Source organism: Hemicordylus capensis, chromosome 2 (assembly GCF_027244095.1).
Source record: "Hemicordylus capensis ecotype Gifberg chromosome 2, rHemCap1.1.pri, whole genome shotgun sequence".
Taxonomy (NCBI): domain Eukaryota; kingdom Metazoa; phylum Chordata; class Lepidosauria; order Squamata; family Cordylidae; genus Hemicordylus; species Hemicordylus capensis.
This window is the reverse complement of record NC_069658.1, coordinates 78606888-78633342: the sequence shown is the minus strand read 5'-3', so window position 1 is coordinate 78633342 and position 26455 is coordinate 78606888.

Genomic DNA, 26455 nt, shown 5'->3' with positions numbered 1-26455 from the left:
AAGTTGAAGACAGATCATCCTGGAGAGAATCTATTTATGTGGTTGCTAAGAGTCAACATCGACTTGACAGCACTTAATCAATTTTTAAAAACATATTAATATCCAGACTTCCAAGTCACAGCGGGTCATGGGTCTGGTCAGGACATTTGTGTTGCAATGCTTGGAGTATAATATTTTGTTCATTGCCAGACATGTTCCAAAGCTGCAGATTGGCATTGAGGATGCTTTTTATTGCAAGATGTTGGGCTTTGCTGATTCCATTCAGGATTTCCAGGTATGTAGGATGGTGGAGAGTTGATCCCAGAGTGCCCATTACAACTGGATGCTAGGCGCCCTTTTACACCAGATATTTTGTCTCTGCTGAGATGATACATTTACACCCAATATATGTCCCTGCTGGGCCTCCTTTTTTGTGCCACTCTCCTTTCAAAGCAGAACTTTTTCGGGCAGCCTTGTTGGTTTCCTTTTTTGGTGCTTTTTGGGCATCTGACATTTTCCCTAGGGGGGAGTATGGCCCTCTTGCTAGAGTTGTGCAAAAGGCAGATCTGTTCCTCTAGGTGCATGTGACCATATTGCTGCATTTATCAAAAACCAGTCAGCGTGGAAAGGGTTAGTGTCACTCTGCGAAGTGCTGTTGGTTCTGCGTTGTGCCCAGTCAGGATCCTGGAACATTATATATCTCTGGGTGGGCTGTCATGGGGGTGTCTTTTCTGTCATTTTGAAGGATCCCCCCCATATGCAATATCAGTTTTGGGTCGTATGGGGGTTGGCACTGAGGAATTTGGGTTTATCTGTAGGTGTGTTTCCCCTCCATTCTCTTTGGATTGGGGCTGCATCTACAGCAGCAAGGCTTGAGTATTCTGAAGAAGGTGTTGAGCACATATGACACTGGTGATCTAAGGTGTACAAGCACAGAAGTAGAGAAGTGATTTCTTGTGCATGACTTGAGTTTTCTTCTTTGGCTAGGCCTGGTCTGCCAGTGCGGCGAGCCAGGGTGCTGATTGTGGGACAATCAATTGTATTTTGGGCTAAGAAGCAGGCACAATAATCCAATGAGGGCACGCAGCTTGGATTGGGCCATCTTGTCCAATCTCATGTATCTGCAGGAGGGGTATGTTCTTTAATCAGCTATTGCCTACTGTTTGGACATTTTTGGAGCATTATCAGCCTCCGGACATTCTCTTGATTCGCCTGGGGGAGAATCACTTGTGTAGTAAGTCAGGGATGGCTATATCCTGCCAGGCATGTAGGAATTTGGAGGTTTTGCAGGGCTGGATCCCAGGCATTATGCTCCTGTGGTCAGCCTTGCTCCAGACCCAAGTCTGGCACAGATCTGTTAAGCCTGGGTAGGTGGGGAGAGGCTGCACCAAGATTAATCGTAATCTTGGCATGTTTGTTTTGGCACTGGAGGATGGGTTTATTCCTCATCCAGACATTCAATATGCTTGTCCAAAATTGTTTAAGGGTGATGAGGTTCATTTCCTCCCTCCTGAATCTGATATTTTCTTTGCTGATTTGCATAGAGGATTGGCTGTAGATGGTGGAAGGGACCAAGCTAGGCTGGCCCTTCCCCATGTCAGGTACAGTGTGGTACACAGGGGTAGTGTAGGGTCAAAGAGCACCTTAAAGCATGCATTTGGCATGAAGAGGAATCCACAACAGTCCCTAGATGCTTTCTGGCTCAGGGAGCACTGGCTTACTCTAAACTGTGGGGGGTCTCCAACCTTAAAGGCTATATGGCTTGAGGGAGGCAATTCCTTGATGCATGTTCCTTGACCCTAGGCTGGCAGAGTTGGAGAGCATCTGCCTTAGGGCAGATGCTGTCTGGAGCCAAGGTGTGTCACCCTAAGTATTTAGGTGGGACTTGTACTGATGGCAGTGAGTCCCTAGTGACCGCAATGTAGGGGGTAGAAACATAAGAACATAAGAATATAAGAACAGCCCTGCTGGATCAGGCCCAAGGCCCATCTAGTCCAGCATCCTGTTTCACACAGTGGCCCACCAGATGCCGCTGGAAGCCACAGACAGGAGTTGAGGGCATGCCCTCTGTCCTGCCATTACTCCCCTGCAACTGGTACTCAGAGGCATCCTGCCTTCGAGGCTGGAGGTGGCCCACAGCCCTCCGACTAGTAGACATTGATAGACCTCTCCTCCATGAAGTCATCCAACCCCCTCTTAAAGCCATCAAGGTTGTTGGCTGCCACCACATCCTGTGGCAGAGAATTCCACAAGTGGATCACGCGTTGTGTGAAAAAGTACTTCCGTTTGTTGGTCCTAGACCTCCTGGCAATCAATTTCATGGAGTGACCCCTGGTTCTAGTGTTGTGTGAGAGGGAAAAGAATCTCTCTCTCTCCACTTTCTCCACACCATGCATCATTTTATAGACCTCTATCATGTCTCCCCGCAGTCATCTTTTTTTTAAACTAAAAAGCCCCAGGTGGTGTAGTCTTGCCTCATAAGAAAGGTGCTCTAGGCCCCGATCATCTTGGTTGCCCTCTTCTGTACCTTCTCCAGTTCTACAATGTCCTTTTTAAGATGTGGTGACCAGAATTGTACGCAGTACGCTAAGTGTGGTCGCACCATAGTTTTGTATAAGGGCATTATAATGTTAGCCGTTTTATTTTCAATCCCCTTCCTAATGATCCCTAGCATGGAATTGGCCTTTTTCACAGCTGCCGCACATTGATTCGACTCTTTCAACGAGCTGTCCACCACGACCCCAAGATCCCTCTCCTGGTCTGTCACCGACAGCTCGGATCCCATCAGCATATACTTGAAGTTGGGGTTTTTCATCCCAATGTGCATCACTTTACACTTGCCAACACAGAACCGCATTTGCCATTTTGTTGTCCAGTCCCCCAGTTTGGAGAGATCCTTTTGGAGCTCCTCACAATCAGTTTTGGATTTCACTACCCGGAAGAGTTTGGTATCATCTGCAAATTTGGCCACATCGCTGCTTACCCCTGCTTCTAGATCATTTATGAATAAATTAAAAAGCACCGGTCCCACTACAGATCCCTGGGGAACCCCACTTCTTACTTCCCTCCATTGTGAAAACTCTCCATTTATACCTACCCTCTGTTTCCTGTCTTTCAACCAGTTAGCAATCCACACATGTACTTGTCCCCTTATCCCATGACCACTAAGTTTCCTCAGGAGTCTTTGATGAGGAACTTTGTCAAAAGCTTTTTGGAAGTCCAGGTAGACTATGTCAACTGGATCACCTTGATCCACACACTCGTTGACACTCTCAAAGAAGTCCAAAAGGTTGGTGAGGCAAGATTTACCTTTGCGGAAGCCATGCTGGCTCACTCCCAGCAGAGCCTGTTCTTCTAGGTGCTTTACAATTTTATCCTTGAGGATGCTTTCCATCAATTTGCCTGGAACGGACGTTAGGCTAACCGGCTTGTAATTTCCCGGATCGCCCCTGGATCCTTTCTTGAAAATCTGTGTTACATTTGCTACTCTCCAGTCCTCTGGTACAGAACCTGACTGCAGGGATAAGTTATATATTTTAGCAAGGAGGTCAACAATTTCACATTTGAGTTCTTTGAGGACTCTTGGATAGATGCCATCTGGCCCTGGTGATTTGTTAGTTTTCAGTTTTTCCAGACAGTTTAGAACATCATCTCTCATCACTTCTATCTAGCTCTGTTCTTTAGCTGCCATTCCCGAAAAGCCTGGTTCAGGAACAGGTATATGCTCAGTATCCTCTGCCGTGAAGATGGACGCAAAGAACTCATTTAGCTTCTCTGCAACCTCCATATCCTCCTTAATAATCCCTTTCACTCCCTCATTGTCTAATGGTCCAACTGCCTCCCTGGCAGGTTTCCTGCTTCTGATGTACTTAAAGCAGTTTTTGTTATTCCCCTTGATACTTTTGGCTAAATGTTCCTCAAACTCTCTTTTTGCCTCCCTTATTGTCACCTTGCATTACTTTTGCCAGAGTTTGTGTTCCTTTCTGTTCTCTTCATTTGGACAGGCCTTCCAATTTTGGAAGGAAGTCTTCTTCCCTTTTATGGCTTCCTTGACGGTACCCGTTAGCCATGCTGGCATCCTCCTGGACTTAATGGTACCTTTCCTCCCTTTGGGTCTACAATCTAAATGGGCTTCTAGTATTGTGATTTTGAGTAAACTCCATGCACTCTGGAGCAAAGTGACTCTCCCGATTTCCCCCCTCAGCTTTCTTTTCACCATACTCCTCATTTTGGAGAAGTTTCCTCTTCTGAAATTCAAAATATCTGTGTTAGACGTCCTTGGTGATTTTCTCCCCACATGTATGCTGAAAGCCAACCCGCTTTACCTTTCAGCTTGTGTACTTTAATAAAGTAAAAGCCCAATTCATTCATTCATTCATTCATTCATTCATTCATTCATTTGATTTCTATACCACCCTTCCAAAAATGGCTCGGAGCAGTTTACACAGAGAGATAATAAATAAATAAGACGGATCTCTGTCCCCAAAGGGCTCACAATGGAAAAAGAAACATAAGATAGACACCAGCAACAGTCACCGAAGGTACTGTGCTGGGGGTGGGTAGAGCCAGTTACTCTCCCACTGCTAAATAAAATAGAATCACCACGTTAAAAGGTGCATCTTTGCCAAGTTAGCAATTTATGTATCTCATGTCTCAATTTGTTATGGGTGCAATGTCATGTTCACTTTCAACTAACATTAAGCACCTAAATTCAAATAAACAAATAAATGACAATCAAGTTGAAGGTGCATGGATATTCACTGAAATAAAATGGAATAATGTATATTTTCAAGCAGTTCTTGAAAATATAGCTACAGGACTACAACATTAAAAAAATATTTCATCAATTTAAATAATGTAACAGTCTATTCACTATTAACTTTAATATTGGGATGGGGGTAATACATTGTTTCAGAGGAGCTTCTACAGATTTTAAGTGATGCCATACAAAAATTAGCCAAATCATTAGTTACTGAATGGAAGCACCTTTGGTTCAATAATAAGGAAGATTAAGGCTGTTCTCACAAGCCATCTAACCCAGGCTATTGCAGCCAAGCCTGGGTTAAGTTGCTCATGTGGAGAACTGGGATCCATGTGGGTCCTGGCATTGCCAACCCACCTAAGCCCATTCTGAAGCCCTGCCTTTAGCTGAGGTTAAGGGTGCGAGTGCGCCCACAACACTGGCACCAGGATCATGTGTGTGCTCAAGTTACTTGCAGCCCGAGCACAGACACAGAGATGGGTGCCTAGAGCTCCTGTCTCATGGGCTTATCTCCCAATGCACGGCGTTTGTCATGTGGTGCATTCTGGGACACCCAAATGCTAGAACGCATCATCCAGGCCTCCAGAGTTCTGCATTACTTAAAGGAGCATGGATCGTGTGGGAGCATGGCTCACATGCCGAAGACAAGCTAAGCCATCATCTGGGGGAAAGGTAGTGGTACATGTGCTGGTAACCTCCAGGCTTGACTACTGTATGCACTCTACAAGGGCCTGCCTTTATACGTAGTCCAGAAATTACAACTGGTACAGAATGCAACCACTAGACTGGTTGTCTCTGGGACAACTCACTGGCTGCAGATATGTTTCCAAGTGAAATACAAAGTTCTGGTTATTACCTATAAAGCCATCAACAGTTTGGGTCCAGGGTACTTGAGAGAGTACCTTCTATGTCATGAACCCTCCTGTCTATTACGATTATCTGGAGAGGTCTGGTTATGGTTGCCACTGGCTCGTTTGGTGGCAACTCAGAACAGGGCCTTCTCTGTGACTTCCCCAGGACTGTAGAATATGCTCCTTCTCAAAATGAGTGCATCTCCTTCTCTGTTTGCTTTTAGGAAGACCCTCAAGACACATCTGTTTTCTCAGGCTTTTAAGAGAACTTAACTTTAAATTGTTTAATATATTTTTATCTAATGAGATTGTTTTAACTTTTTGTTTTGTGAAATTGTTTTTAACTGTTTTTACTCTTTTTTGTATTTGTTGTATTTTGAATTGTGTACACCGCCTAGAGATGCACGTCAGGTAGTCTATGATAGATAGATAGATAGATAGATAGATAGATAGATAGATAGATAGATAATTTATTTTGAACCCTTCATTCCACCCCCAACTGCCCTCCCCACCTTGGTATGGGTAGTGAGAACGACCTTATTGTTTTGAAGCATGATAGAAAATAACAGAAAACCAATGGTGTTCTATCAGCTCCTTCATTTCTTGGCTTTTCAAATACCTTATGCCATCAGCTGAATGGGGTAAACATATTTATTCATAATGAGCACAATAGATTCTACAACTGGAAAAAAGTAGCTATAATGTTCTTTATATAAGGAGCAGAATTAGACTTACAGGACTCACATTTTCATTTGAGAATACTGCTGCTCATTCTGCTATGACATTTATAATGACTGTGATCTAAAGCTCGTGCTCCAGCTATCTTTAAGTCATTTAATTTGTCTGCCTGTAATTCCATAATCTACTATTAGGCATGTGTACCTTGATAAAGGAGCTATAAAAAATAAACAAGCAAAATCCCACCCACTAAGGCCTTCATTATGAATTCCTCTGAAATATGGTGAACAGAAGCTTGGTCTTTCTTTTTCATCTAACATCTGTTGCTGAAAAGGTCTGGAACTCACTGAGGGGAGCCAGTGTCTCAAATACAGCAGAGCAATACATTCTGAAGCTGGCTTCATTATTTTAGTATGACCAAGTCAAGGAATAAGTAAATCACACAGAGAGCATAATATGAAAAAATTTTCTCACAGAGTCCCTTCGACATAATATGCATTTATATTGCTCTTTAAAAATCTGAGATATTTTATATCATTGCTGTTGGAAGAGGACTGTAGGAGCTATAGATGGCCAGACAGATGGAAAAAGTCTTGCTGAGTGCCTTATCAGACACCTGCCATTTTCTAAATGGTAGCAGCTAATCTGGCCTACCTCTTTATGGGACATCTGTGCCTCAAATTTATTATCACAACACCATGAAGCCTCACATATATTGGAATAGCCAATTTGTCTGCCAGGACATCTCCTTGATTACCATGAAGGCCTCATTGGTTTATGCCAGTGCTTCAGAAATAAAACAAGGGAAATGTCATTTTATAACCACTGGTAACTGTTTATGGCAATATGAGATCTCTTTGAAAGGCTGAGAGATGGATATAAGTGAAGTATGGCTAAATGAAACAGACTTGGTAGAACAATTTCAATTAGACAAGTAAAGGAAGGTTCTGGGCAAATGCAGCCTTATCAAACTCAGTTCACTGAGTCTGAAAGCAGTTGTAAATCCAGTGGAACTAGAAATTGCCAACCATGTAATTTGAAAATGATCATTGTTCAATATGCCCTTCCATTTATAGACAAGGGGCAGCATAGTTATACAAGTCCAATTTTCCAGGAAGTGGGCTAAACAAAATGGGGGAGAACGATGCTGCTTCCCGTTGCATACTAGCGTATGCAAATTCAGTATGTAATTGCTAGATGTGTCAGAAGATTAAGTAGCTGCTACTGCATTTCATGTTGTCTCATAATTTTATTCTGTCCTTAGTGCTGTAAAGTCAGAAACAGATGTGATAAAAAGCAAAAATGTGCTAAACCCACCAAGCTCTTATCTCAGTTCACGTATAGGCTTGGGGTATTGCAGAGGGTTTGGTATTATAAAACAGCTAGGTGTCCCTAAGGATCTCTCAGCCTAGTAAACTAGCAACCTGCTCCACCCTTTTCACGTTCAATGAAGCTGATGGATGAAGCAGTTCAGAAAAATGAAAGGAAAAGAAGAAGCTCATGTTGAGATCTCCAGTTGTGATGTATTTTTATTGACATCATCACATTCATATGGTGAAAGGGCTCAGAAATCTCCCAGAGACACAGTAAAAATACCTCCTTTGTTTTACTTCCAGCTGGGAAGCCAACTTGGATATTAAGGTTCATGTCCCACAGCTGAGTTCTTGAAATTCATTAGAAAGGAGGCATGCTTTCATTCATTTCAGAGGTCAGTAAAATAGCCACCAGTGTTATTATCCAAACTCTCTCTACCACACACAGGTTTTCCTAAATTTGCTAGATTGGAAAAATAATTCTGCATTTTCCTGTAAGTTCTTAATTCCTGTTTCTTCCAGTTTAGGGAAGCATTAGTCTTATATAAATATCCAATAAGTAAATTTAAATTTCAGACACCATGTTTATAAGCACAAGGTGTCCAAAATGAAAATGCCCATTGATGTAGAAACAAAGTGTAGCCTATTGTAACTTCCAAAGTCTAGTACAGAGACAGGAAACATGCTACTCTCCAGATGTTGCTGAAACTACAACTCCCACCACCCCAGTGGATGATGGGAGTTGTAGTTCAATGACATCTGGAGAGCCACATGTTGAGGCTCTCCACATGAGCAGTGTGGAGAGCCTGCAGGGATTCTGCGGGGAGAGTGGGCTTGACCTGCTCTCCCTGCAGACGATCCGTCAGCGAGCCATGGGTGGCTCGATCAGCCGCCCATACAATTACTGGCTCCATCACAGAGCTGGTTGGGGCTGAAGGGATCAGGGGCCATGTGGCCCCCGGAAGTCCCAGAATGCCCCACACAAGTGCTTGGGGGCATTCTGGGGAGACCCCTCATTCCGGACAGCTTCTTGGGCCCCCCTGGTTGGGGGTCTCCTCGTGACTTGCTGCGGCATGGAGCCACGCTGCGGCAGCACACAATCCTGAAAATGGGGTTAGTGGAGCGCACACTTCACTAACTTCATTTAAGGGGAGGGGCACTTAGGGAGGCTTGCTGCCAGGAGCTGCACAGCTCCTGTTGCAGCACATGACCTGGAGAAACCAGGCTAGGCCCCTTTAGCCCAGTTTCTCCTGGTCATGGGAATAGCCTCATTGCCTATCCCTGGTCTAGCGAATCCTTGACCCATGATATTGAAGGAATAAAGGCTTTCACAAATCACAAAAAGGGCAAGGACCATCCCTGTGGGGTAGCATAACTGGGCCAGTTCTACAACATGAGAGAGTACACAACTCAACCTAAGGTACATATGCAACAGGTCACTTGTTGCATATCTAGTAGAGAAATAGTATTATAGAAAGCAAAATGGATATGATGAAATGATTAGGGATGTGCATTTCGTTTTGGATACAAAACGTTTTGTGCACAAAACAGGCCATTTCGGCTGTTTTGTAGCCAAAACAAAACACTCAATGCTCAAAACAGAAAATTTTGTAGCCAAAACAACGTCCCTGTTTCGGATACAAAACGTTTTGTTGTTTCGGCTGTTTTGGAACTCCATTTTGCAATCACAAAAAGTCTTTCTTCTTCAGTCTCCATTTTGAGTTTTGACATCTGTTTGAATTTCCAGCCCGCAGATTGGCCAGAGAAAGCATGGGGTGATCTGCTGGCAATTGCCTCCTTATTCCTTTTAAGCAAATTTAAGGGTAAATTTTACCCTCCTTAGCTAGTGGGGCAGGGTGCATTTACCCTCATTGGCCAGTGGGGCAGTGTGCATTTCATTGTTGTTGTTTCACACTGTTGTGTGTAGATCAATTGCATTTCGGGCGGGGGGGGGATGTGGATGTGCATGACCTTTGGAAATCTGCCTGCCATTTTTCAAAGCTCTGTTGTTGTTGATGTGAGATGTTGATGTTATTTGGGGTGAATTTGAGGCAGAAAGGGGGCTTTGGGGGCAGAAGAGTGGTTCAGGTGGTAGTGCCCCAATGGGTGCCTGCTGCCACCCAGATTCCAAAGGAATTGGGAAAATGGCTGATTTTTAAAGAAATTCTGAAGTTTATGTATTTTGGGGGCAGATTTGGGGCAGAAAGGGGGCCTGAGGGGAAAAACAGTGGGTTGGGTGGCAGTGCCCCAAGGGGTGCCTGCCACAACCCAGATCCCAAAGGAATAGGGCAAAGGGCTGATTTCTTAGGAATTGTTGAAGTTTACACTTCTTTAAGGATCCCCCCCCCAGGGAATAATGGAGGTTTCAGCAGACCCATAACTCCACCGGGGGGGGGGCACTGAGGTGGCCGGGAGCGAGTGGTGGTGTAGTGCACATAGGGTGCCAACCACCCCCATGGGTTGCTAACCCATGGGGTGCTAGTTTTTGTTGTTTCTGAGGTGTTCTGAGTGTAGATTCTCTGGTAGCATATGAGATTTACAATGACAAACCATGAATCCACACTCATATGCTACCAGAGAATTTGAATCTACACTCAAAACATCTCAGAAACAACAGAACCCAGTACCCCATGGGTTAGCAACCCATGGGGGTGGTTGGCACCCTATGTGCTCTACACCACCACTTGCTCTGGGCCACCCTGGTGCCACCCAAGTGCAGTTATGGGGCAGGAATTATGGAGGTCCATCATTCCCTATGGGGAAGACCTTTACAGACACGCAAACTCCATTGCATCTTTAAAAATCAGCCCTCTGCCCAATTCCTTTGAAATAATTCTGGCAGCTTCCTTGCCCCAACTGGGCACTACCACCCACCCTACTCTGCTCTGGGCCACCCCTTTCCACCCAACACGAACCTATACTTTTGCTGAAACCTCAATTCTTCCCTATGGGAAAAATCCTATACTTCAAAAATTCACCAAAAATCAGCCCTTTGCCCAATTCCTCTGAAATTTGGGTGGCAGTTTCTACCCATTGGGCACTACCACCACCACCACCCACTAGTTTTTCCCTGCGTCCATTTTTTAAAATCAAAAAAGTTTTGGATTTGGATTTTGCAATTTTGAACAAAGAACAAAATGGGGGTGTTTTGGATTTGGGCCAAAAACAAAACAGAAAAACAAACAAAATGCACCACCCTAGAAATGATTCAATTTTTATATTATTGATTTACTTTGTTTATTTGCTGACATGAATGATTAATTCAAAATAAAAATGTATCATCTCACAGCATTACAGTGATGCAGCAAATATAAGATCAGTATGCTCTATATAGGCCTTTATCATTAATCTGAAATATCACAATGAATCTTCTTGAGATGAGCTGATATTTGATGAGCCTATTTGATGAGCCTATCCACCCCCAGGACAGTACCTCCAGTGACTGTTGCTGGTATCTATCTTATGTTTCTTTTTAGATTGTGAGCCCTTTAGGGGCAGGGATCCATCATTTATTTATTCTCCTGGCAACCAGGAGAGAAAGGCGATAGGATGGCAAAATGGCCACTATCTGCATAGCTCTCAAAAAACGAAGCAGCTGTACAATCACTGTCAGGTGAAGGGCTTAAATAGCATTTAAAGGGATGTAACTGCCTTTTCCCTGCAGAGGGCAGGCGGACCATTCAAAAAAGTCATGATTGCACTTGGCATGCCCCCTTGAAGATCATTGCCAATGGCCACCCTGGAGACGTTCTGATGCCTTGCCCACAGTCTGATGACGTGGGCACTATGGAGCTTTCTGGGATGTGGACTCCGTGGACCAGGAAGAGGAAGGGGCTCCTTTGCCCGGAAAATGGAGGTTGCCGGACTGAGGTTGGACGAACATCTGCAATGTAATTCACGGTTATAAAAATTATCTGAGGGTTCGTCAACCTCCAGTTTCACATTATGTGTGCATGTGGCCAGTGGGTTCCTCTGCAGATGACAGCCACTGTAATCCTGAGTGATTGAAGAGAGGGGGTGAGTGACAGCTCTGGTGCAGCTTCTGGATGGGACTTCCTCCTTGCTTTTCTAGTTGGAAACATGAGTGCCATCAGGGTGAGTAGTATCTAAATGAGGCTTTATAGAGTGTGCTGTATGTAGACAACAATGTCAGTACAAGCTAGATGTATTCAAGTCTTAACACTGCACTAAAAGTGCTTTCATAATTCAACCTATTTTTCCCCCTTCTACATTCTTGTTCCACTAAAACCCCTGACATCTCACAGTATGTGTAAGACCAGGAACAGCCACTTCTGGTAAAATATGGCAACTGGAAACAGCTCTGGAAGGGACTGTTAAATTGTATTTCACAGTGCAATGTTCTTCTATAAGGCCCTGGGGTTTAGACTATTTGCTAAAGAGGCCCGATCTTATTGCACAATGATCACATCAACCACTGAATATATTGAGCAATGGCAATCTAAACTGTGTAACAAGATGGCATGAACCATGAATGATTTAACCTCAATAAAAAAAGACAAATGCAATGAAGGGTGAGGAAAACTTTCAACTGAACGAAAATAGTTGTCAAAGGCTCTTTACTTGCTAAGTTTGCTTTGTTGTCCAGCAAAAATTATGGACAGGATCCAAGTAATCATGACTAGGCACCCTTGAAATAAATGGCACAAGTTAGTCATGACTAACTTAGACTAGATACTGCCCAATAAATACATTGATCTATTTTCTGGACATTCTTAACTGAGTAAAAATTTCATTTGGACAAACACTAAAAAAAATACTTTCTGGCTTTGTTTACATTTATGTTTTACATGGTTGTTTTCAAACAAGCCACATCAATAAATAAATAAATAAGCACTTGAATAATTGTATGTCTTACTGGAAGAAGGAAGGTCCCCATAAAAATAATAAGTGTCACTGTAAGTTTCAGGGAACTGAGGTTAGAGGATAATATACATCAATAGCTTGTAAAACATGATATCTCCCTTGAATGCTGTCTGCCTTCCATAGGCCTTCACAGGAGACAGAAATTATTAGCAAGCCAAGTAGGCTTTCCCATCATACATCTTGTTTTCTAAATGCATGTCTGGATTGCTTGCCAAATAGTGTTCTGGCAACCTCCTAGCATCCCTATGGAGGCCACAGACAGAGTCTTCACAAGAGTGTTAAAATAAAAAAAGTTCAGCCACACTCATCATTTATGGTGGGAGTGTTACTTCCATTATCTTTAACCTCTTGGTGCAGTTATGGATTATGCCTGTGTATTGCTATTTTAGTATACTTAATGCAGTTCAAAAAGTACAATGGGCTTGAAACTTTCAATTGCCCTGTAATTGAACTTCATAAAACATAATTATATATGGAATGGTGTATATTTTGCCTAGTTTTCCAACAAATATTTCCTTTGTAACTGAAAACAAGCACAGTAATAATAAAACTATGTTGTTTATTATTAATAATAATTAATAAACTAGAAAGATATTATTCTGAAGGGAAAAATCTACAGAGATGATTTCAGGAAAACACTATGAAGCTCTACACCAGTTCAGAGTACGGAACCATATTCTAGCCTTTGCATCTTGGTATTCTACATTTACAAGTTATTTCACTACACTTGCCAACAGTTCCTTAGGAAGGAAGGCAGGGAAAGCTGACACAACCTGAGCAAACTCACTCTGCATGAAGAGGACACCAGTACCAGCTTCCATGTACCTGACAATGTCCCAGTGTGGCTGGGATATGTCAGCTCCCATAACTCTTTATGAAGCTGAGAAGGAGCTGGCAGCTATAGCCTGAATGGTGGGAAGGAATTGGGTTAATGGCTTTGTGGGGCTGGCTGAGCAGGAATGTAATCCAGCTGTCCCTGTCCTTTAGAATCAATGTATGTGGAGATGACAGACTAGAATTCAACTGCTCACAGCCATAACAGCCTAAGTCAATCATGAAGGAAGACACAGCCAGCTTCATCCTTCCCCTGTGCCTGTGGGGAAGAGACTATTGATAGTGCCAGTGAGCTAGAACTTTATCTATTACCCCCTTGAGGGATGGGGACATAGCTCAGTGGAAAAGCATCAGGTCCCAAGTTCACTCTTTGGCATCTCCAGGTAGGGCTGGGAGAGACTCCTGCTTGTAACCTTGGAGAGCCACTGCCAGTCAGTGTAGACAATACTGAGCGAGATGGACCATTGATCTGAGTCAGTATAAGGCAGCTGCCTATGTTCCTAACTTGTGGCTGCCTGCTGCCACGTACGTTAGTCAGCAATGTATTGCTTTTGCTTTGTTATTTTCTCTTTCTCCTTTTATCAAACCAGATTTTGGGCAGAACAAAGTTTTGTCCTCCTGACTGAGGGAAAATGGGAAATTCTTTTAACTGATTTTAATATTTTAATGAGATTTTTATGGAATTTTATTGTATTTCATTTTTTTGTAAACCACCTTGGGATAATCTTTTTATGAAAGGCAGTATAGAAATTGAACTAGTGTATAATGCTGGGAAAAGTTGAAGGGAAGAGAAGAGGATCACCAGCAACAAGGTGGATGGACTCGATTACAACAGCAATGAATGCACCACTGAAAAACCTTAAGGGCCAAGTTGAAGATGACACTTAATCAATAAATCAATCAGTACATACAATGAATGAATAAAGCCCCAATGTGTGGCTTGGCCCCACAACATACTGAAAACTCTGGGACTGCCTCTTGCTCCAGTCCTGTCATGTTTTGAGGTTGACATGCCCCTTTGTAGGAGATATTTTGTATATCTGCATATAATTGGGGCTTCAACAAACTTTAACATTTAGCAAACAATGGCTGCATAACCCTCAGGGACATATTCCTTCAAGCAGAAAGGTATATTGCAGTGAAGGGAAAGGAGTGAAAAGTCATTCCCCCTCCACATGTACTTGGCTGTGGGAAAAGCCCTCACTACAGATACGCTGAAGGAACTCTGCAACTGCACACATCTTCTGGGCAGCATGTGGGCCAACTTTTCTGTACTTAAACTTACAGTGTTCCAGTGAGGTGCTCATTAGCCATGTCGGATATTTACCTCTTGTATTCTATGTAGAAATCTTTTGTGTTTCATTGTTTGGAAGTTTGTCCCAGTGGGGATCCTGTTGAGAATGTGTGTGTTGGGGGTGGGAGTGGAATGAGAAAGAAAAGAGAGGGAAAGGAGGAGGAGAAAATGGAGTTGCTTCTAAATAAAGTCTTAGTTAAAGCAGCATGATTGTTTGATGTTTACAAGGGAAGCAGTTATAAAACACCTCTCAATTATTATCTACACTCAGAGCACTCCAGAAACAACAAAACCCAGTACACCATGGGTTAGCAACCCATGGGGGAGGTTGGCACCCTTGCTCTGGGCCACACCAGCACCCCCCCCCCAAGTGCAGTTATGGGGGTGCTGAAACCTCCATCCTTCCCTTTGGAGAAAAACCTTAAAACCACTTGTGGGGTGCTGGGGTGGCCCAGAGTGAGTGGTAGTCTAGTGCACAGAGGGTGCCAACTACCCCCATGGGTTGCTAACACATGGGGTACTGGGTTTTGTTGTTTCTGAAGCATTCTGAGTATAGATTCTTTGGTAGCAGATTAGATTTTCAATGACAAACCATGAATCTACTCTCATCTGCTAACCTTAAAGACACGTACACTTCAAAAATCACTTAAAAATCAGCCCTTTACCCAATTTCTTTCAAATAATTTTGATAGTTTCCTTGCCCACCTTGGGCACTACCACCCACCACACTCTGCTCTAGGCCACCCCTTTCTCACCCCGATGTGAAGTTATACATTTGCTGACACCTCCATGCTTCTTTATGGAGAAAAACCTTAAAGATGCACAAACTTCAAAAATGACTTAAAAATCAGCCTTTTGCCCAATTCCTTTCAAATAATTCTGATAGCTTCCTTGACCACCTTGGGAAGTACCACCCTCCACACTCTGCTTTAGGACACCCCTTTCCCCCCACATGAAGCTATACATTTGCTGCAATCCTCATTATCCCCTATGAGTAATTCAAAAATACTTTAAAAATTCACCAATAATCTGAGGAGTATCCAATTGCCTTGGGGTTTTGTGGGTGGTAGGCACCCCTGGGTGCCTATCACCCACACCACTTTTGTGCCCCTAGGTGCTCCACAATAGGGGATAATGGGCTGGTTCATGTCCCATTATTCCCTATGAGAATAATAATTAAAATATTACAAATATTCATAAAAAATCGTAGGAGTGCCCAATTGCTTTGGGGGTTGGGTGGTTGTTGGCACCCATGGGTGCTCCACAATAGGGAATAATGGGCTGGTTCAAGTCCCATTATACCCTATGAGAGAAAAATAAATATACATTTCAAAAATTCATAAAATATAATACGAGTGTCCAATTGCTTTGGGGTTTGGGTGGTAGGTACCCATGGATGCCAGCTACCACCACACCCACATTTGGAGGTTAAAACCAGTTTGAACCAGTTTGAACCGAACCACCCTCTGTTTGGTTCGAATTTGTACCTGCAGCTTGAACCTGATGGCTGGTTTGGTTTGAATTCGAACCTTCGAACCACCCTGGTTTGAATTCGAACCAGTTCGCACATCCCTATTAGTTAGCCAGGTCCTGATTTAATAAACATAGTAGCTTGTCATCTCAGTGTGCTCTATGAAGGGGAAAAAAGAAAACTTTCCAACACCAATTTATAGATAATAACTCAGGTTAATCACTTGCCAGAGGTATTGATGTGTTCCCTGCACACCGACTTCATATCATATCACCAACATGAGTGAGAAAACGTACAGGTCCACACACTTGGTGCTAAATGATACCTCCAGGGGAGGAGGGAATCACCATCGGGATGCTGAGCCCTGTGGTGAATGTAATACATTACTTTCCATAATGGCAAGCTCTTCGTTGACCTTAAAAATATATATGAAATAAGGAATCACCATTTCTGGTGGGTACTTGCATATCTGCATCCTTTGTGTGGACAGTTGTTTCTGCATTCTCTCTTTTCCCCTTGGCTACCTTTTGAATCAGTTATTCAAAATTATATTACTGTGAATGGAATGAATAGCAGAAACTGAGCACCTTCTAGACATACAATGCATAATGGTATGCAGAATGAAAAATACCTCTCCTGGCAGGCTGCTGTTTATGGAGAGATACACTGGAATGCAGTAGCAAAGATCGGAGGAAACTGAAAGCAATTGTTCCAGTTTGGGATTCAGGAAGATCTGAAATAATAAGAACAGCCCTGCCGGATCAGGCCCAAGGCTCATCTAGTCTAGCATCCTGTATCGCACAGTGGCCCACCAGATGCTGCTGGAAGCCACCGGCAGGAGTTGAGGGCATGCCCTCTCTCCTGCTGTTACTCCCCTGCAACTGGTACTCAGAGGGATCCTGCCTTTGAGGCTGGAGGTGGCCTATAGCAGGGTTTCTCAACCTTGGGCCTCCAGATGTTGTCAGACTACAACTCCCAGAATCCCCAGACATGGCCTTTGTAGTCCAACAACATCTGGGGGCCCAAGGTTGAGAAACCCTGGCCTATAGCCCTCCAACTAGTAGCCGATGATAGACCTCTCCTCCATGAAGTTATCCAAACCCCTCTTAAAGCCATCCAGGTTGTTGGCTGTCACAATAGTTTTTGGATTTGGTTGTGGAAGTAGTTTTATTGGTTAGAGGGAGGTGACAGTAGGTGCTCTGTATTAATTTCTGCTGCCATACAATGCCTGTTAAATCTGTAGTTTTTAAAATATGATGGCTGACATGTAGATTAAGGCAGCAGTAGAGCACTGGGAGATAAGCCTAAGAGCTATCTTAGCTCCACAGTTCAGAGTGTGAGGGGTGAAGATTTTAACTGGCCTCTGCTTCCCCTAGAAATAATCTGCACATTTTGTAAATAGGTCCCTGAGGATTCCACCAACCTCTCGGGGACATGTTTTTGGAGGGTACAGGGCACCGCTGGTGGAAGTAGAGACCAGAATATTGCCCTTCTCCACCCTTCATGCTCCATGATGCAGAGCTCTGAAGCCTTCTCTTGTGCAAGTGTGTCTTCCCAGTAGTATGCTTCCACTTCCTCCTTAGTCAGGGTATCAGCCACTTATTATTAAGGACACCATAGGCTCAAGTGCTTTCTCTTGCTCTGAAAGACAGCCTCATACTGCTCAGACAAGGGAAAGAGCAGACAATACTCCCCCCCCCCTTTAGGCCAATCTTGCTACCGTTTTTTTAAAATGCTAATTATTCCAGCCACTCTCACCATATCATCATTTAACACTTAAGACCTGCTCTTAGGAAAGACATAGTTTTATATGGCGTATGATTTCAAAATGTGGTATTAATACAGGATATTACCTTCCACCATTAATTCTGTGTGTGACTAACCAATCAGATAATGAGAAACAGTTTTTAAATGGCAGGTAAAAGCTAATTTTGGCTGCCCAAATAAAATATATAGTTTTACATGCCATTACTCTTCCTGTTAAGATTTGCAAGTAGGAAAATCCTGCTTCTCAACATTTCAAGGAGAATGCCTGTTATACTCAAGCAAGGTGATTCTTCTTCTTCTTCCTCATCTTCTCCTTAGTGTTTGAAACCTTCATATGCACCTTCTTATTAACCCTTATGTTCCTAAAAAGTTAGCTTTATTAATCAGTAGTGTCTATCAATGCCATAACAAACAGAACTCATAAGTGCCATGGTATCTTATAGGTACAGTTAATATTGATCAGATTAGAATATAGTAACATAGTTCTGGCACCAAATGGTGTATCTAAGTCAGTATTCTGTGTCCACCTGTGACTAGCCTCAGCATAACCCCTGGACAGCTCACAGGAACATAGGAAGCTGCCATATAGAGAGTCAGACCATTGGTCTATCTAGCTCAGTATTGTTTTCACAGATTGGCAGTGGCTTGTCCAAGATTGCAGGCAGGAATATCTCTCAGCCCTATCTTGGAGATGCCAGGGAGGTAACTTGAAGACTTCTGCTCTTCTCAGAGCGGCTCCATGGGAATATCTTCCAGTGCTCATACTTCTAGTCTCTCATTCATATGCAACCAGGGTGGACTCTGCTTAGCTAAGTTGTTGTCCAGTAATCAGAGGTAAACCATCCCTCTTTTCCACCTAAACTTTTATAGAATCATATAGAAGAACTGGCAGGAGACTTGTAGACTATCCTGAGGCTCTTCTAATGATCGGTGAGAAGAGCCATGAGGGAGTTTGTAAGGAGAGCGGGTTAAGCCTGCTCTCCCCACAGACAAGCAGTCAGTCTGCTCCGTGGCCGCAATGGCCGCCCACATGACTGCCAGCTCCGTCATGGAGCTGATGGGGGCTGGGGAGTTTGGGGGCCGCGTGGCCCCCAGAAGCTCCAGCATGCCCTGCGCGAGCATGCAGGGCATGCTGGAGAGACCCCTGAGCTGGGAGGCTGCTTTTCAGACTCCCGGTCAGGAGTCTCCTCATGAGTTGCTGCAGCATGGAGCTGCGCTGTGGCAACTCATGATTTTAAAAAACTGGGTTTAAGGGGAGGAGTAGTTTGGCAGGTTAACCGCCTGGAGGACACCAGGCTAGCCTGCGAGCCCTGTGGTTCTCATGGTCCACCAAAATTGGGTTAAGCTCCCATTGCCCAATTTCAATGGACTGTGTGAATAGCCTCCCTGTCTGACCCACTACTCAATGTAGGGAATCCAGAGCTGTCCAGCCTCTGTGTCAGGGGCATAGCAAGGTTGGAGTGGGCCCAGAGACAAGATTTTAAAATGCCCCCCCCCCCCGCCCACTGAAGCTCAGCTCATGAAGTAAAGAAATTTTAAATGAGGTTGAATAGTGGTAACAAAAAGCACACACACACACACACACACACACACACACACACACACACATACATACACATACATACACACACACACACACCTATGTGCCACAATAGAACACCATCCTAAATTTTTTTAAAACATCAATTTTGGAGGATGAATACAGCTGAAAAAAGCCCGGGCGGGTGTGCGGCTGGGGGAGTCAGTCATATGACTTGTCTCTGGGGGGGCCCCCAAGGCAGTGGGCTCCCAGACAACTCTCTCCCCTTGCCCAATTATAGTTACGCCCCTGCTCCGTGTGAAAACTTCCAGGAAAGGAGAATGAACCAACAGTTAGATAATTGGTTCCATTGTCAAACTGCTCTTACCGTTTAGATTTTTCCCCTAACATTCAACTGAAATCTACCCTTCAATAACTTAAGTCCATTAGATGTAGTTTGACACTCTAAAGAAGTGAACAAGTCTTTGTCCTCTTGAACAAGAAGCTACCACCCAAATTTTATAGCTTAAAGACACGTAAAGTTCAAAAATCAGCCCTTGGCCCAATTCCTTTCAAATAATTCTGGTAGCTTCCTTTCCCCCCTTGGGAACTGGCACCCACCACCCTCTGCTCTAGGCCACCCCTTTTCCCCCAACGTGAAGCTATACATTTGCTGCAATCCTCATTATTCCCTATGAGGAATTTAAAAAATAATTTGAAAATTCACCAATAATTGGAGGAGTGTCTGATTGCCTTCGGGTTTTGTGGGTGGTAGGAACCCCTGGGTGCCTACCACCCACCCCACGGTGCTCCACAATAGGGGATAATGGGCTGGTTCAGGTCCCATAAAAATATTTAAAATATTCATAAAAATTGTAGGAGTGTCTGATTGCTTCGGGGTTTGGGTGGTTATTGGCACCCATGGGTGCTCCACAATTGAGAATAATGGGCTGATTTGAGTCCCATTATACCCTATGAGAAAAAATAAAAATAAATTTCAAAAAATTCAAATTTGCACCTCGAATTCGAACCAGTTCACACATCCCTACTTCACAACAGTAATATTGGAAGATACCCTAAGGAGATGGCCCTCTGCACTCACTTGGTAGTGAGACATTCATTCTGTCATGAATGGGGCACCCTGACAATAGTTATATGAATGCTGGGGTAGAATTTGAATGAATGAATGGTTCATTCCATTAACTAATATTAACCGACTAAATCTCACAAGTTCAATGAGAGAATCCAAATAGCATAGTTTGATTTTGGATACTGCTCCCAGAGGCGTATCTACGGAAAATAGCATCTAGGGCAAGCACTGAAATTGCACCCCTGTCCAAGCATCTGACACCCATCTTTCAGATAACTTTACCATAATATTGGTTACCATAATATCAATTAATATTATGATTGGCAACTTCAGGTTACCCTTGAGAAAGAAAAGCAGATTCTGAATATTAAAATCAAATTAAGTATTCCTTAGCCCTGCTCTGTCATCTATGTTTTTATGTAGATTATATGAAAAAAGGAACCTCCTTGTATCTCCTTCCCTCCCTTAAACAGACAGACAGACACACAAACAAACCAGACACTCATTTCTTTTATACGAGCCCAATTACCGGTGCCTGGCAATGGGCACGGAGCAACGCCCACACTGAGTCACCTTCGGCCGGCCACAGCAGCAGCTGTATTCGAGAAGTAACTGGATCAATCACTAGCAATGCCATTTCTGTGAATGACACCTTCCAGCTCCATCTGTTTTCCCAGAAGTGCACAAGAGAGGTTTATTGGTGAGCACTGGTGACGCCAAGGAGGCAAACAGGCTCTGATTTTGCATCTGGGGATTATCATATTATTCCACATTAACCTTTCTTCAGAGCTGAGAAACTGAATTTGTGGGGGCGGGGAAGCAAAATGCAGTGGGTATGCAGAAAGGAACAGCAACTGTCAGGATCTCCTGGCTTAGAAACTCCCTAAAGATGTTATGGAAGCCAAATTCATACAGGTGAAACTCGGAAAATTAGAATATCGTGCAAAAGTCCATTAATTTCAGTAATGCAAATTAAAAGGTGAAACTGATATATGAGATAGACGCATTACATGCAAAGCGAGATAAGTCAAGCCTTAATTTGTTATAATTGTGATGATCATGGCGTACAGCTCATGAAAACCCCAAATCTCCAATCTCAGAAAATTAGAATATTACATGGAACCAAGAAGACAAGGATTGAAGAATAGAACAATATCGGACCTCTGAAAAGTATACAGTGTACTGTGCTTGATTGGCCAGCAAACTCGCCTGACCTGACCCCATAGAGAATCTATGGGGCATTGCCAAGAGAAGGATGAGAGACATGAGACCAAATAATGCAGAAGAGCTGAAGGCCGCTAATGAAGCATCCTGGTCTTCCATAATACCTCATCAGTGCCACAGGCTGATAGCATCCATGCCACGCCACATTGAGTCAGTAATTGCTGCAAAAGGGGCCCAAACCAAGTACTGAATACATATGCATGCTTATACTTTTCAGAGGTCCAATATTGTTCTATTCTTCAATCCTTGTCTTCTTGGTTCCATGTAATATTCTAATTTTCTGAGATTGTGGATTTGGGGTTTTCATGAGCTGTACGCCATGATCATCACAATTATAACAAATTAAGGCTTGACTTATCTCGCTTTGCATGTAATGCATCTGTCTCATATATCAGTTTCACCTTTTAATTTGCATTACTGAAATTAATGGACTTTTGCACGATATTCTAATTTTCCGAGTTTCACCTGTATGTTATATTCAACACTCATATAAGTGAACAATGTACACAGGTATGGAGCTCTACACAGGAATTCACATGTTACAGTGAACACAGGCACAGCAGTAAACCTTTCTTCCTGACATCTCCAACCGAGCATTTTCAGTGCTCCCTCCCCACTCTCCTGCCTGGCACCCCTTCCTGTATCCAACATGCTCTTTGCCCTCCCCAGAACTCAGACAGTGGGGGGGGCAGGGGGAGAGGGAGACTGGGAATCCTAGGCCACCTTCACACAAGTTGTGGAGGACTTTGCATCAATGGGCTGATCCAATGCATAGTCCCTCTATTCTTGCAAAGGCCCACTTATGAATGTAGATACACACACACCCCTCGCTTCACCCTTGAGATGGGAATCTGCCTAGGCCTGGCTGGATGCTGTCTCTCTCACTTGCTAATATCTTGCCTTTGCCTCTCTTCAGGGCTCAGAGGGTGAAACTGCATGTTTGGGCTGGAGAGGAGACAGCAGCTTCCCAGCGGGCACATTGTGGCAGTGGACAGGAAGAATCCTACTAACCCCACCCCCGGAGCTCCCTTCCTGGGCACCTCCTAGCCCCATTGCCACTTGCCTTGCCACCCCAACACAAACACCACTCCGGACCTCCCCCCCAGGGCACTTCATAACCCGCCCGTCCTGCTGTACACCACATGCCCTCTGCACTCCCCAGCTCCCCAGCAAAGGTTAATGTTAGCCAGAAGGGAAAAGCAAGGGCTGACTTCCTCAAGAGGGATGGGAGGGATGCTTTCTTGGCTCACAGGCCTCTCTAGGACTCTCATTACACATGACACGGGCCTCTCTAGAACTCTCCACTCTCTTTTTTTAACCCTCCTCTTGTCTTGTCGCTGTAAACCCAAGGGAGGTGTGGCAGTGAGCAGCGCAGGGCACCCAGAGGCAGCGGTGAGTGGTGCGCCGTGGGGCACCCAGAAGTGGCAAGCAGCAGCCTCTGCCTGAAGCAGCCTGCCCAGCGGTAGAACCGGCCAGCAGTAGCAGCGGCAGTGGCACCGGTGTGGTGCCCCCCTTCAAGTACATCCAGGGCATGTGCCATGGCTGCCCGACCCTAGATATACCTCTACCTATTACAGACAGTTGGATATGGAGTTCTATGACTTTATCCTTTGAGTTAGAGCATAAAATAAGCTGTTCTGAGAAAGAACAAAATATTAAGTCTATGGAGACTTCCTCAGTTTGGCTCAAACACAGCCTTGGTTTATTTTTACATCACGAATCCCATTTTATGCACATATTATGTAGCTCAGGTTGATTATCTCTGGGTGGTTTAAAAGAGTAATAATAAACCCTGCATCATGCACCCCTTTGGAATTAAGTGTTTCATATCTCTTCTACTTCATTGCTGTAGAAATTGAACAACTGACAGGCTGAATGAATTTGCTCCAACAGCAAGCTTATTACAGAGGAGGAAACTGAATGGCCAACTTGATTCTCAATAATATTCTTTAATCACAAAAATGCACATGAGTGAATATGAAAAGAAATTCAGTCTCTTTGTTGGGGGGGGGGAGCACAAGTCCACGACAAATGAGTTTAGCTTACTTTTCATTTCATTTAAGCTCTTTGAGACACAGTGGACACATTCACACATGATGCAAAACTGCAGTTAAACAGGGCAGAGGTTGGGATTTGTGAACATCTGAATGTGTGTAACAGTGGTTTTGTGGCAAAAGTGACCTGCTGTTTTCCTCACCATACTCCAGTTTGAACCTTCAGTTTGTAGTGTGTTTCACCACCCCAATCTGAGGTTTTGTGGTGGAGGCATTACATCTGAATGTGGACGTTGCCATAACTGCAATCTGTGCTGTTTCTGGAACCGTAATCATAGAGAGGGCAGTCCAGACCCTCCCAGGTCACACCTGCTCCATGCCTATGGTGCTTCTCACTGGCCGCCTCTACAAACACTTGCCCTGCCCCTGTCTCTGATATAATAAAGCAGTTGCCCAGCAACAGGAATGCCACTACATCCCATCCCAAGCTTAGAAGCCTGTCAAATGGGAAGTCATAAGGGTGCATGCCCTCTTCCCACTCTGACCTTTGTCCCCCCCCCCCCTTTCTGGCAGTCAGGAGAGAAAGGGGATGGGAGGGCAAGATGGGCACTATATGCTTAGCTCTCCCAAAATGAAGTGATCAAGAAGTATGTTCATAAGCACATGCAGTAACATTGTCAACATAAGCATGGCAACCCTTTTAGATCGCTGGGATGGCAACATAGGGAAGGGTGGTGATATCTGAGGTGAGGTTTAAATGAAAGCCCCAAACAGGAATGCTTGAATGGCTCGGGTATATTTTTGGCACAATGATGTTGCGGAAGGAGGGCCCAGCCCCTTCCCCTTGGGTGAACACATGCGGTCCCTAGGTTTTTCTAATGAGAAGGGCTGGGCAGTGTTGCCTTGAGTGACAGGGGAGATTCCATCTCTTTTGATGATGATGGATGCTGCTCCTGAGCGGACTGCTCTCTCATGAGAATGGAAGGCCATGGGGATATGTCTTCATGAGAAGAAGTGTCCAAGGGGACAGCTTTTTTCATGCAGAATCACTAATAAAGTGTGATGATGACATTTGTCCCACAGACCAATATCTCAGGAAGTCATCCAGTGCTTGGATGTGTGACCACTTGGTATGAATGCAACTTTTGAGTTCCATGATAGAAGAAAGCAGGCTTTAGATGTAAAAGGTTCAGATAAACTACTGAAGTGGTAAATGGAACAGTAAGGTTACCTCAGATGATTATTTTAAGAGATTTTTAAAAAATTGCATACAATGTTTTCTTGCAAGAAAAACAGTTAAATGGGATGCAGTAGTCACCATTGGTTCATTGCCATATAGGGAACCCATGGTAATTTGTGCTACAGACATACAGTATAATCTGTGACTCCTTTAGCTGAACAAGTTGTGAGCTGCATGATTTATTTATATATGTATTTATTTATTTATTCGATTTTTATACCGCCCTTCCGGAATGGCTCAGGGTGGTTTACAATTAAAAACAGAAACCATTAAAACCAATAACAATTAAAACAGAGATATAAATATTAACACCAATTAAAACATCTTAAAAAACAATTAAATTATCATAACAATTAAAACCCTGAAAACCAGGTTAACATTAAAACAATTAAAACTAATTAAAAACCCTGAAAAGCCAGGCCAAACAGATGGGTTTTAAGGGCTCTCTTGAAGGACAGTAAGGAGTTAAGATTGTGAATTTCCGCTGGGAGTGCATTCCACAGCCCAGGAGCAGCCACAGAGAAGGCCCGCCTCTGAGTCGCCACCAAACGAACCAGTGGTAACTGGAGACAGACCTCCTCAGATGACCTTAACGTGCGGTGGGGATAATTTAAAAGAAGGTGCTTTCTAAGATATCTCAGACCCAAGCCAAGGTAATAACCAGCACTTTGTATTTTGCCCAGAAACATATCGGCAGCCAGTGTAATTGTTTCAAGACAGGCATAATATGGTCTCTCTAGGTTGCCCCAGAGACCAATCTGGCTGCCGTATTCTGAACTAGCTGTAGTTTCGAGACTACATACAAAGGCAGCCCCACGTAGAGTGCATAGCAATAGTCAAGCTGGGAGGTTACCAGCTGATGCACCACGGTTTTGAGGTCATCCTCTCCAAGGAATGGGTGCAGCTGTCGAATCAGCCGAAGCTGATAGAAAGCACTCCGGGCCATGGCCTCCACCTGAAATACCAGGGTGAGGCCTGGGTCCAGGAGTACTCCCAAACTGCGCACCTGCTCCTTCTGGGGGAGTGTAACCCCATCCAGCACAGGAAGTTCTAACTCATCCCTTGGATTCTGAACCCCCACAATGAGCACCTCCGTCTTGCTTGGATTCAGCTTCAATTTGTTATCCCTCATCCAGCCCATGACTGCCTGTAGGCAGGCATTTAGATAATGAGTGCCATTTCCTGAAGATGAAAAGGAGAAGTAGATTTGGGTGTCATCAGCATAATAACACCCCGCACCAAACCTCCTGATGACCTCACCCAGCGGTTTCATGTAGATATGAAAAAGCATTGGTGACATAATGGAGCCCCGAGGGACTCCATATAACAGCTCCTGTTTTGAGGAGCAACAGTCACCAAGCTCCACCATCTGGAATCTACCTGAGAAATAGGAGCGGAACCACGGCAAGACAATGCCCCCTATCCCCAACTCCCCCAGGCAATCCAAAAGGATACCATGGTTGATGGTATCGAACGCTGCCGAGAGATCTAGAAGAACCAGCAGAGTCACACTCCCTCTGTCAATTCCCCGGTAAAGGTCATCTATCAGGCCAAC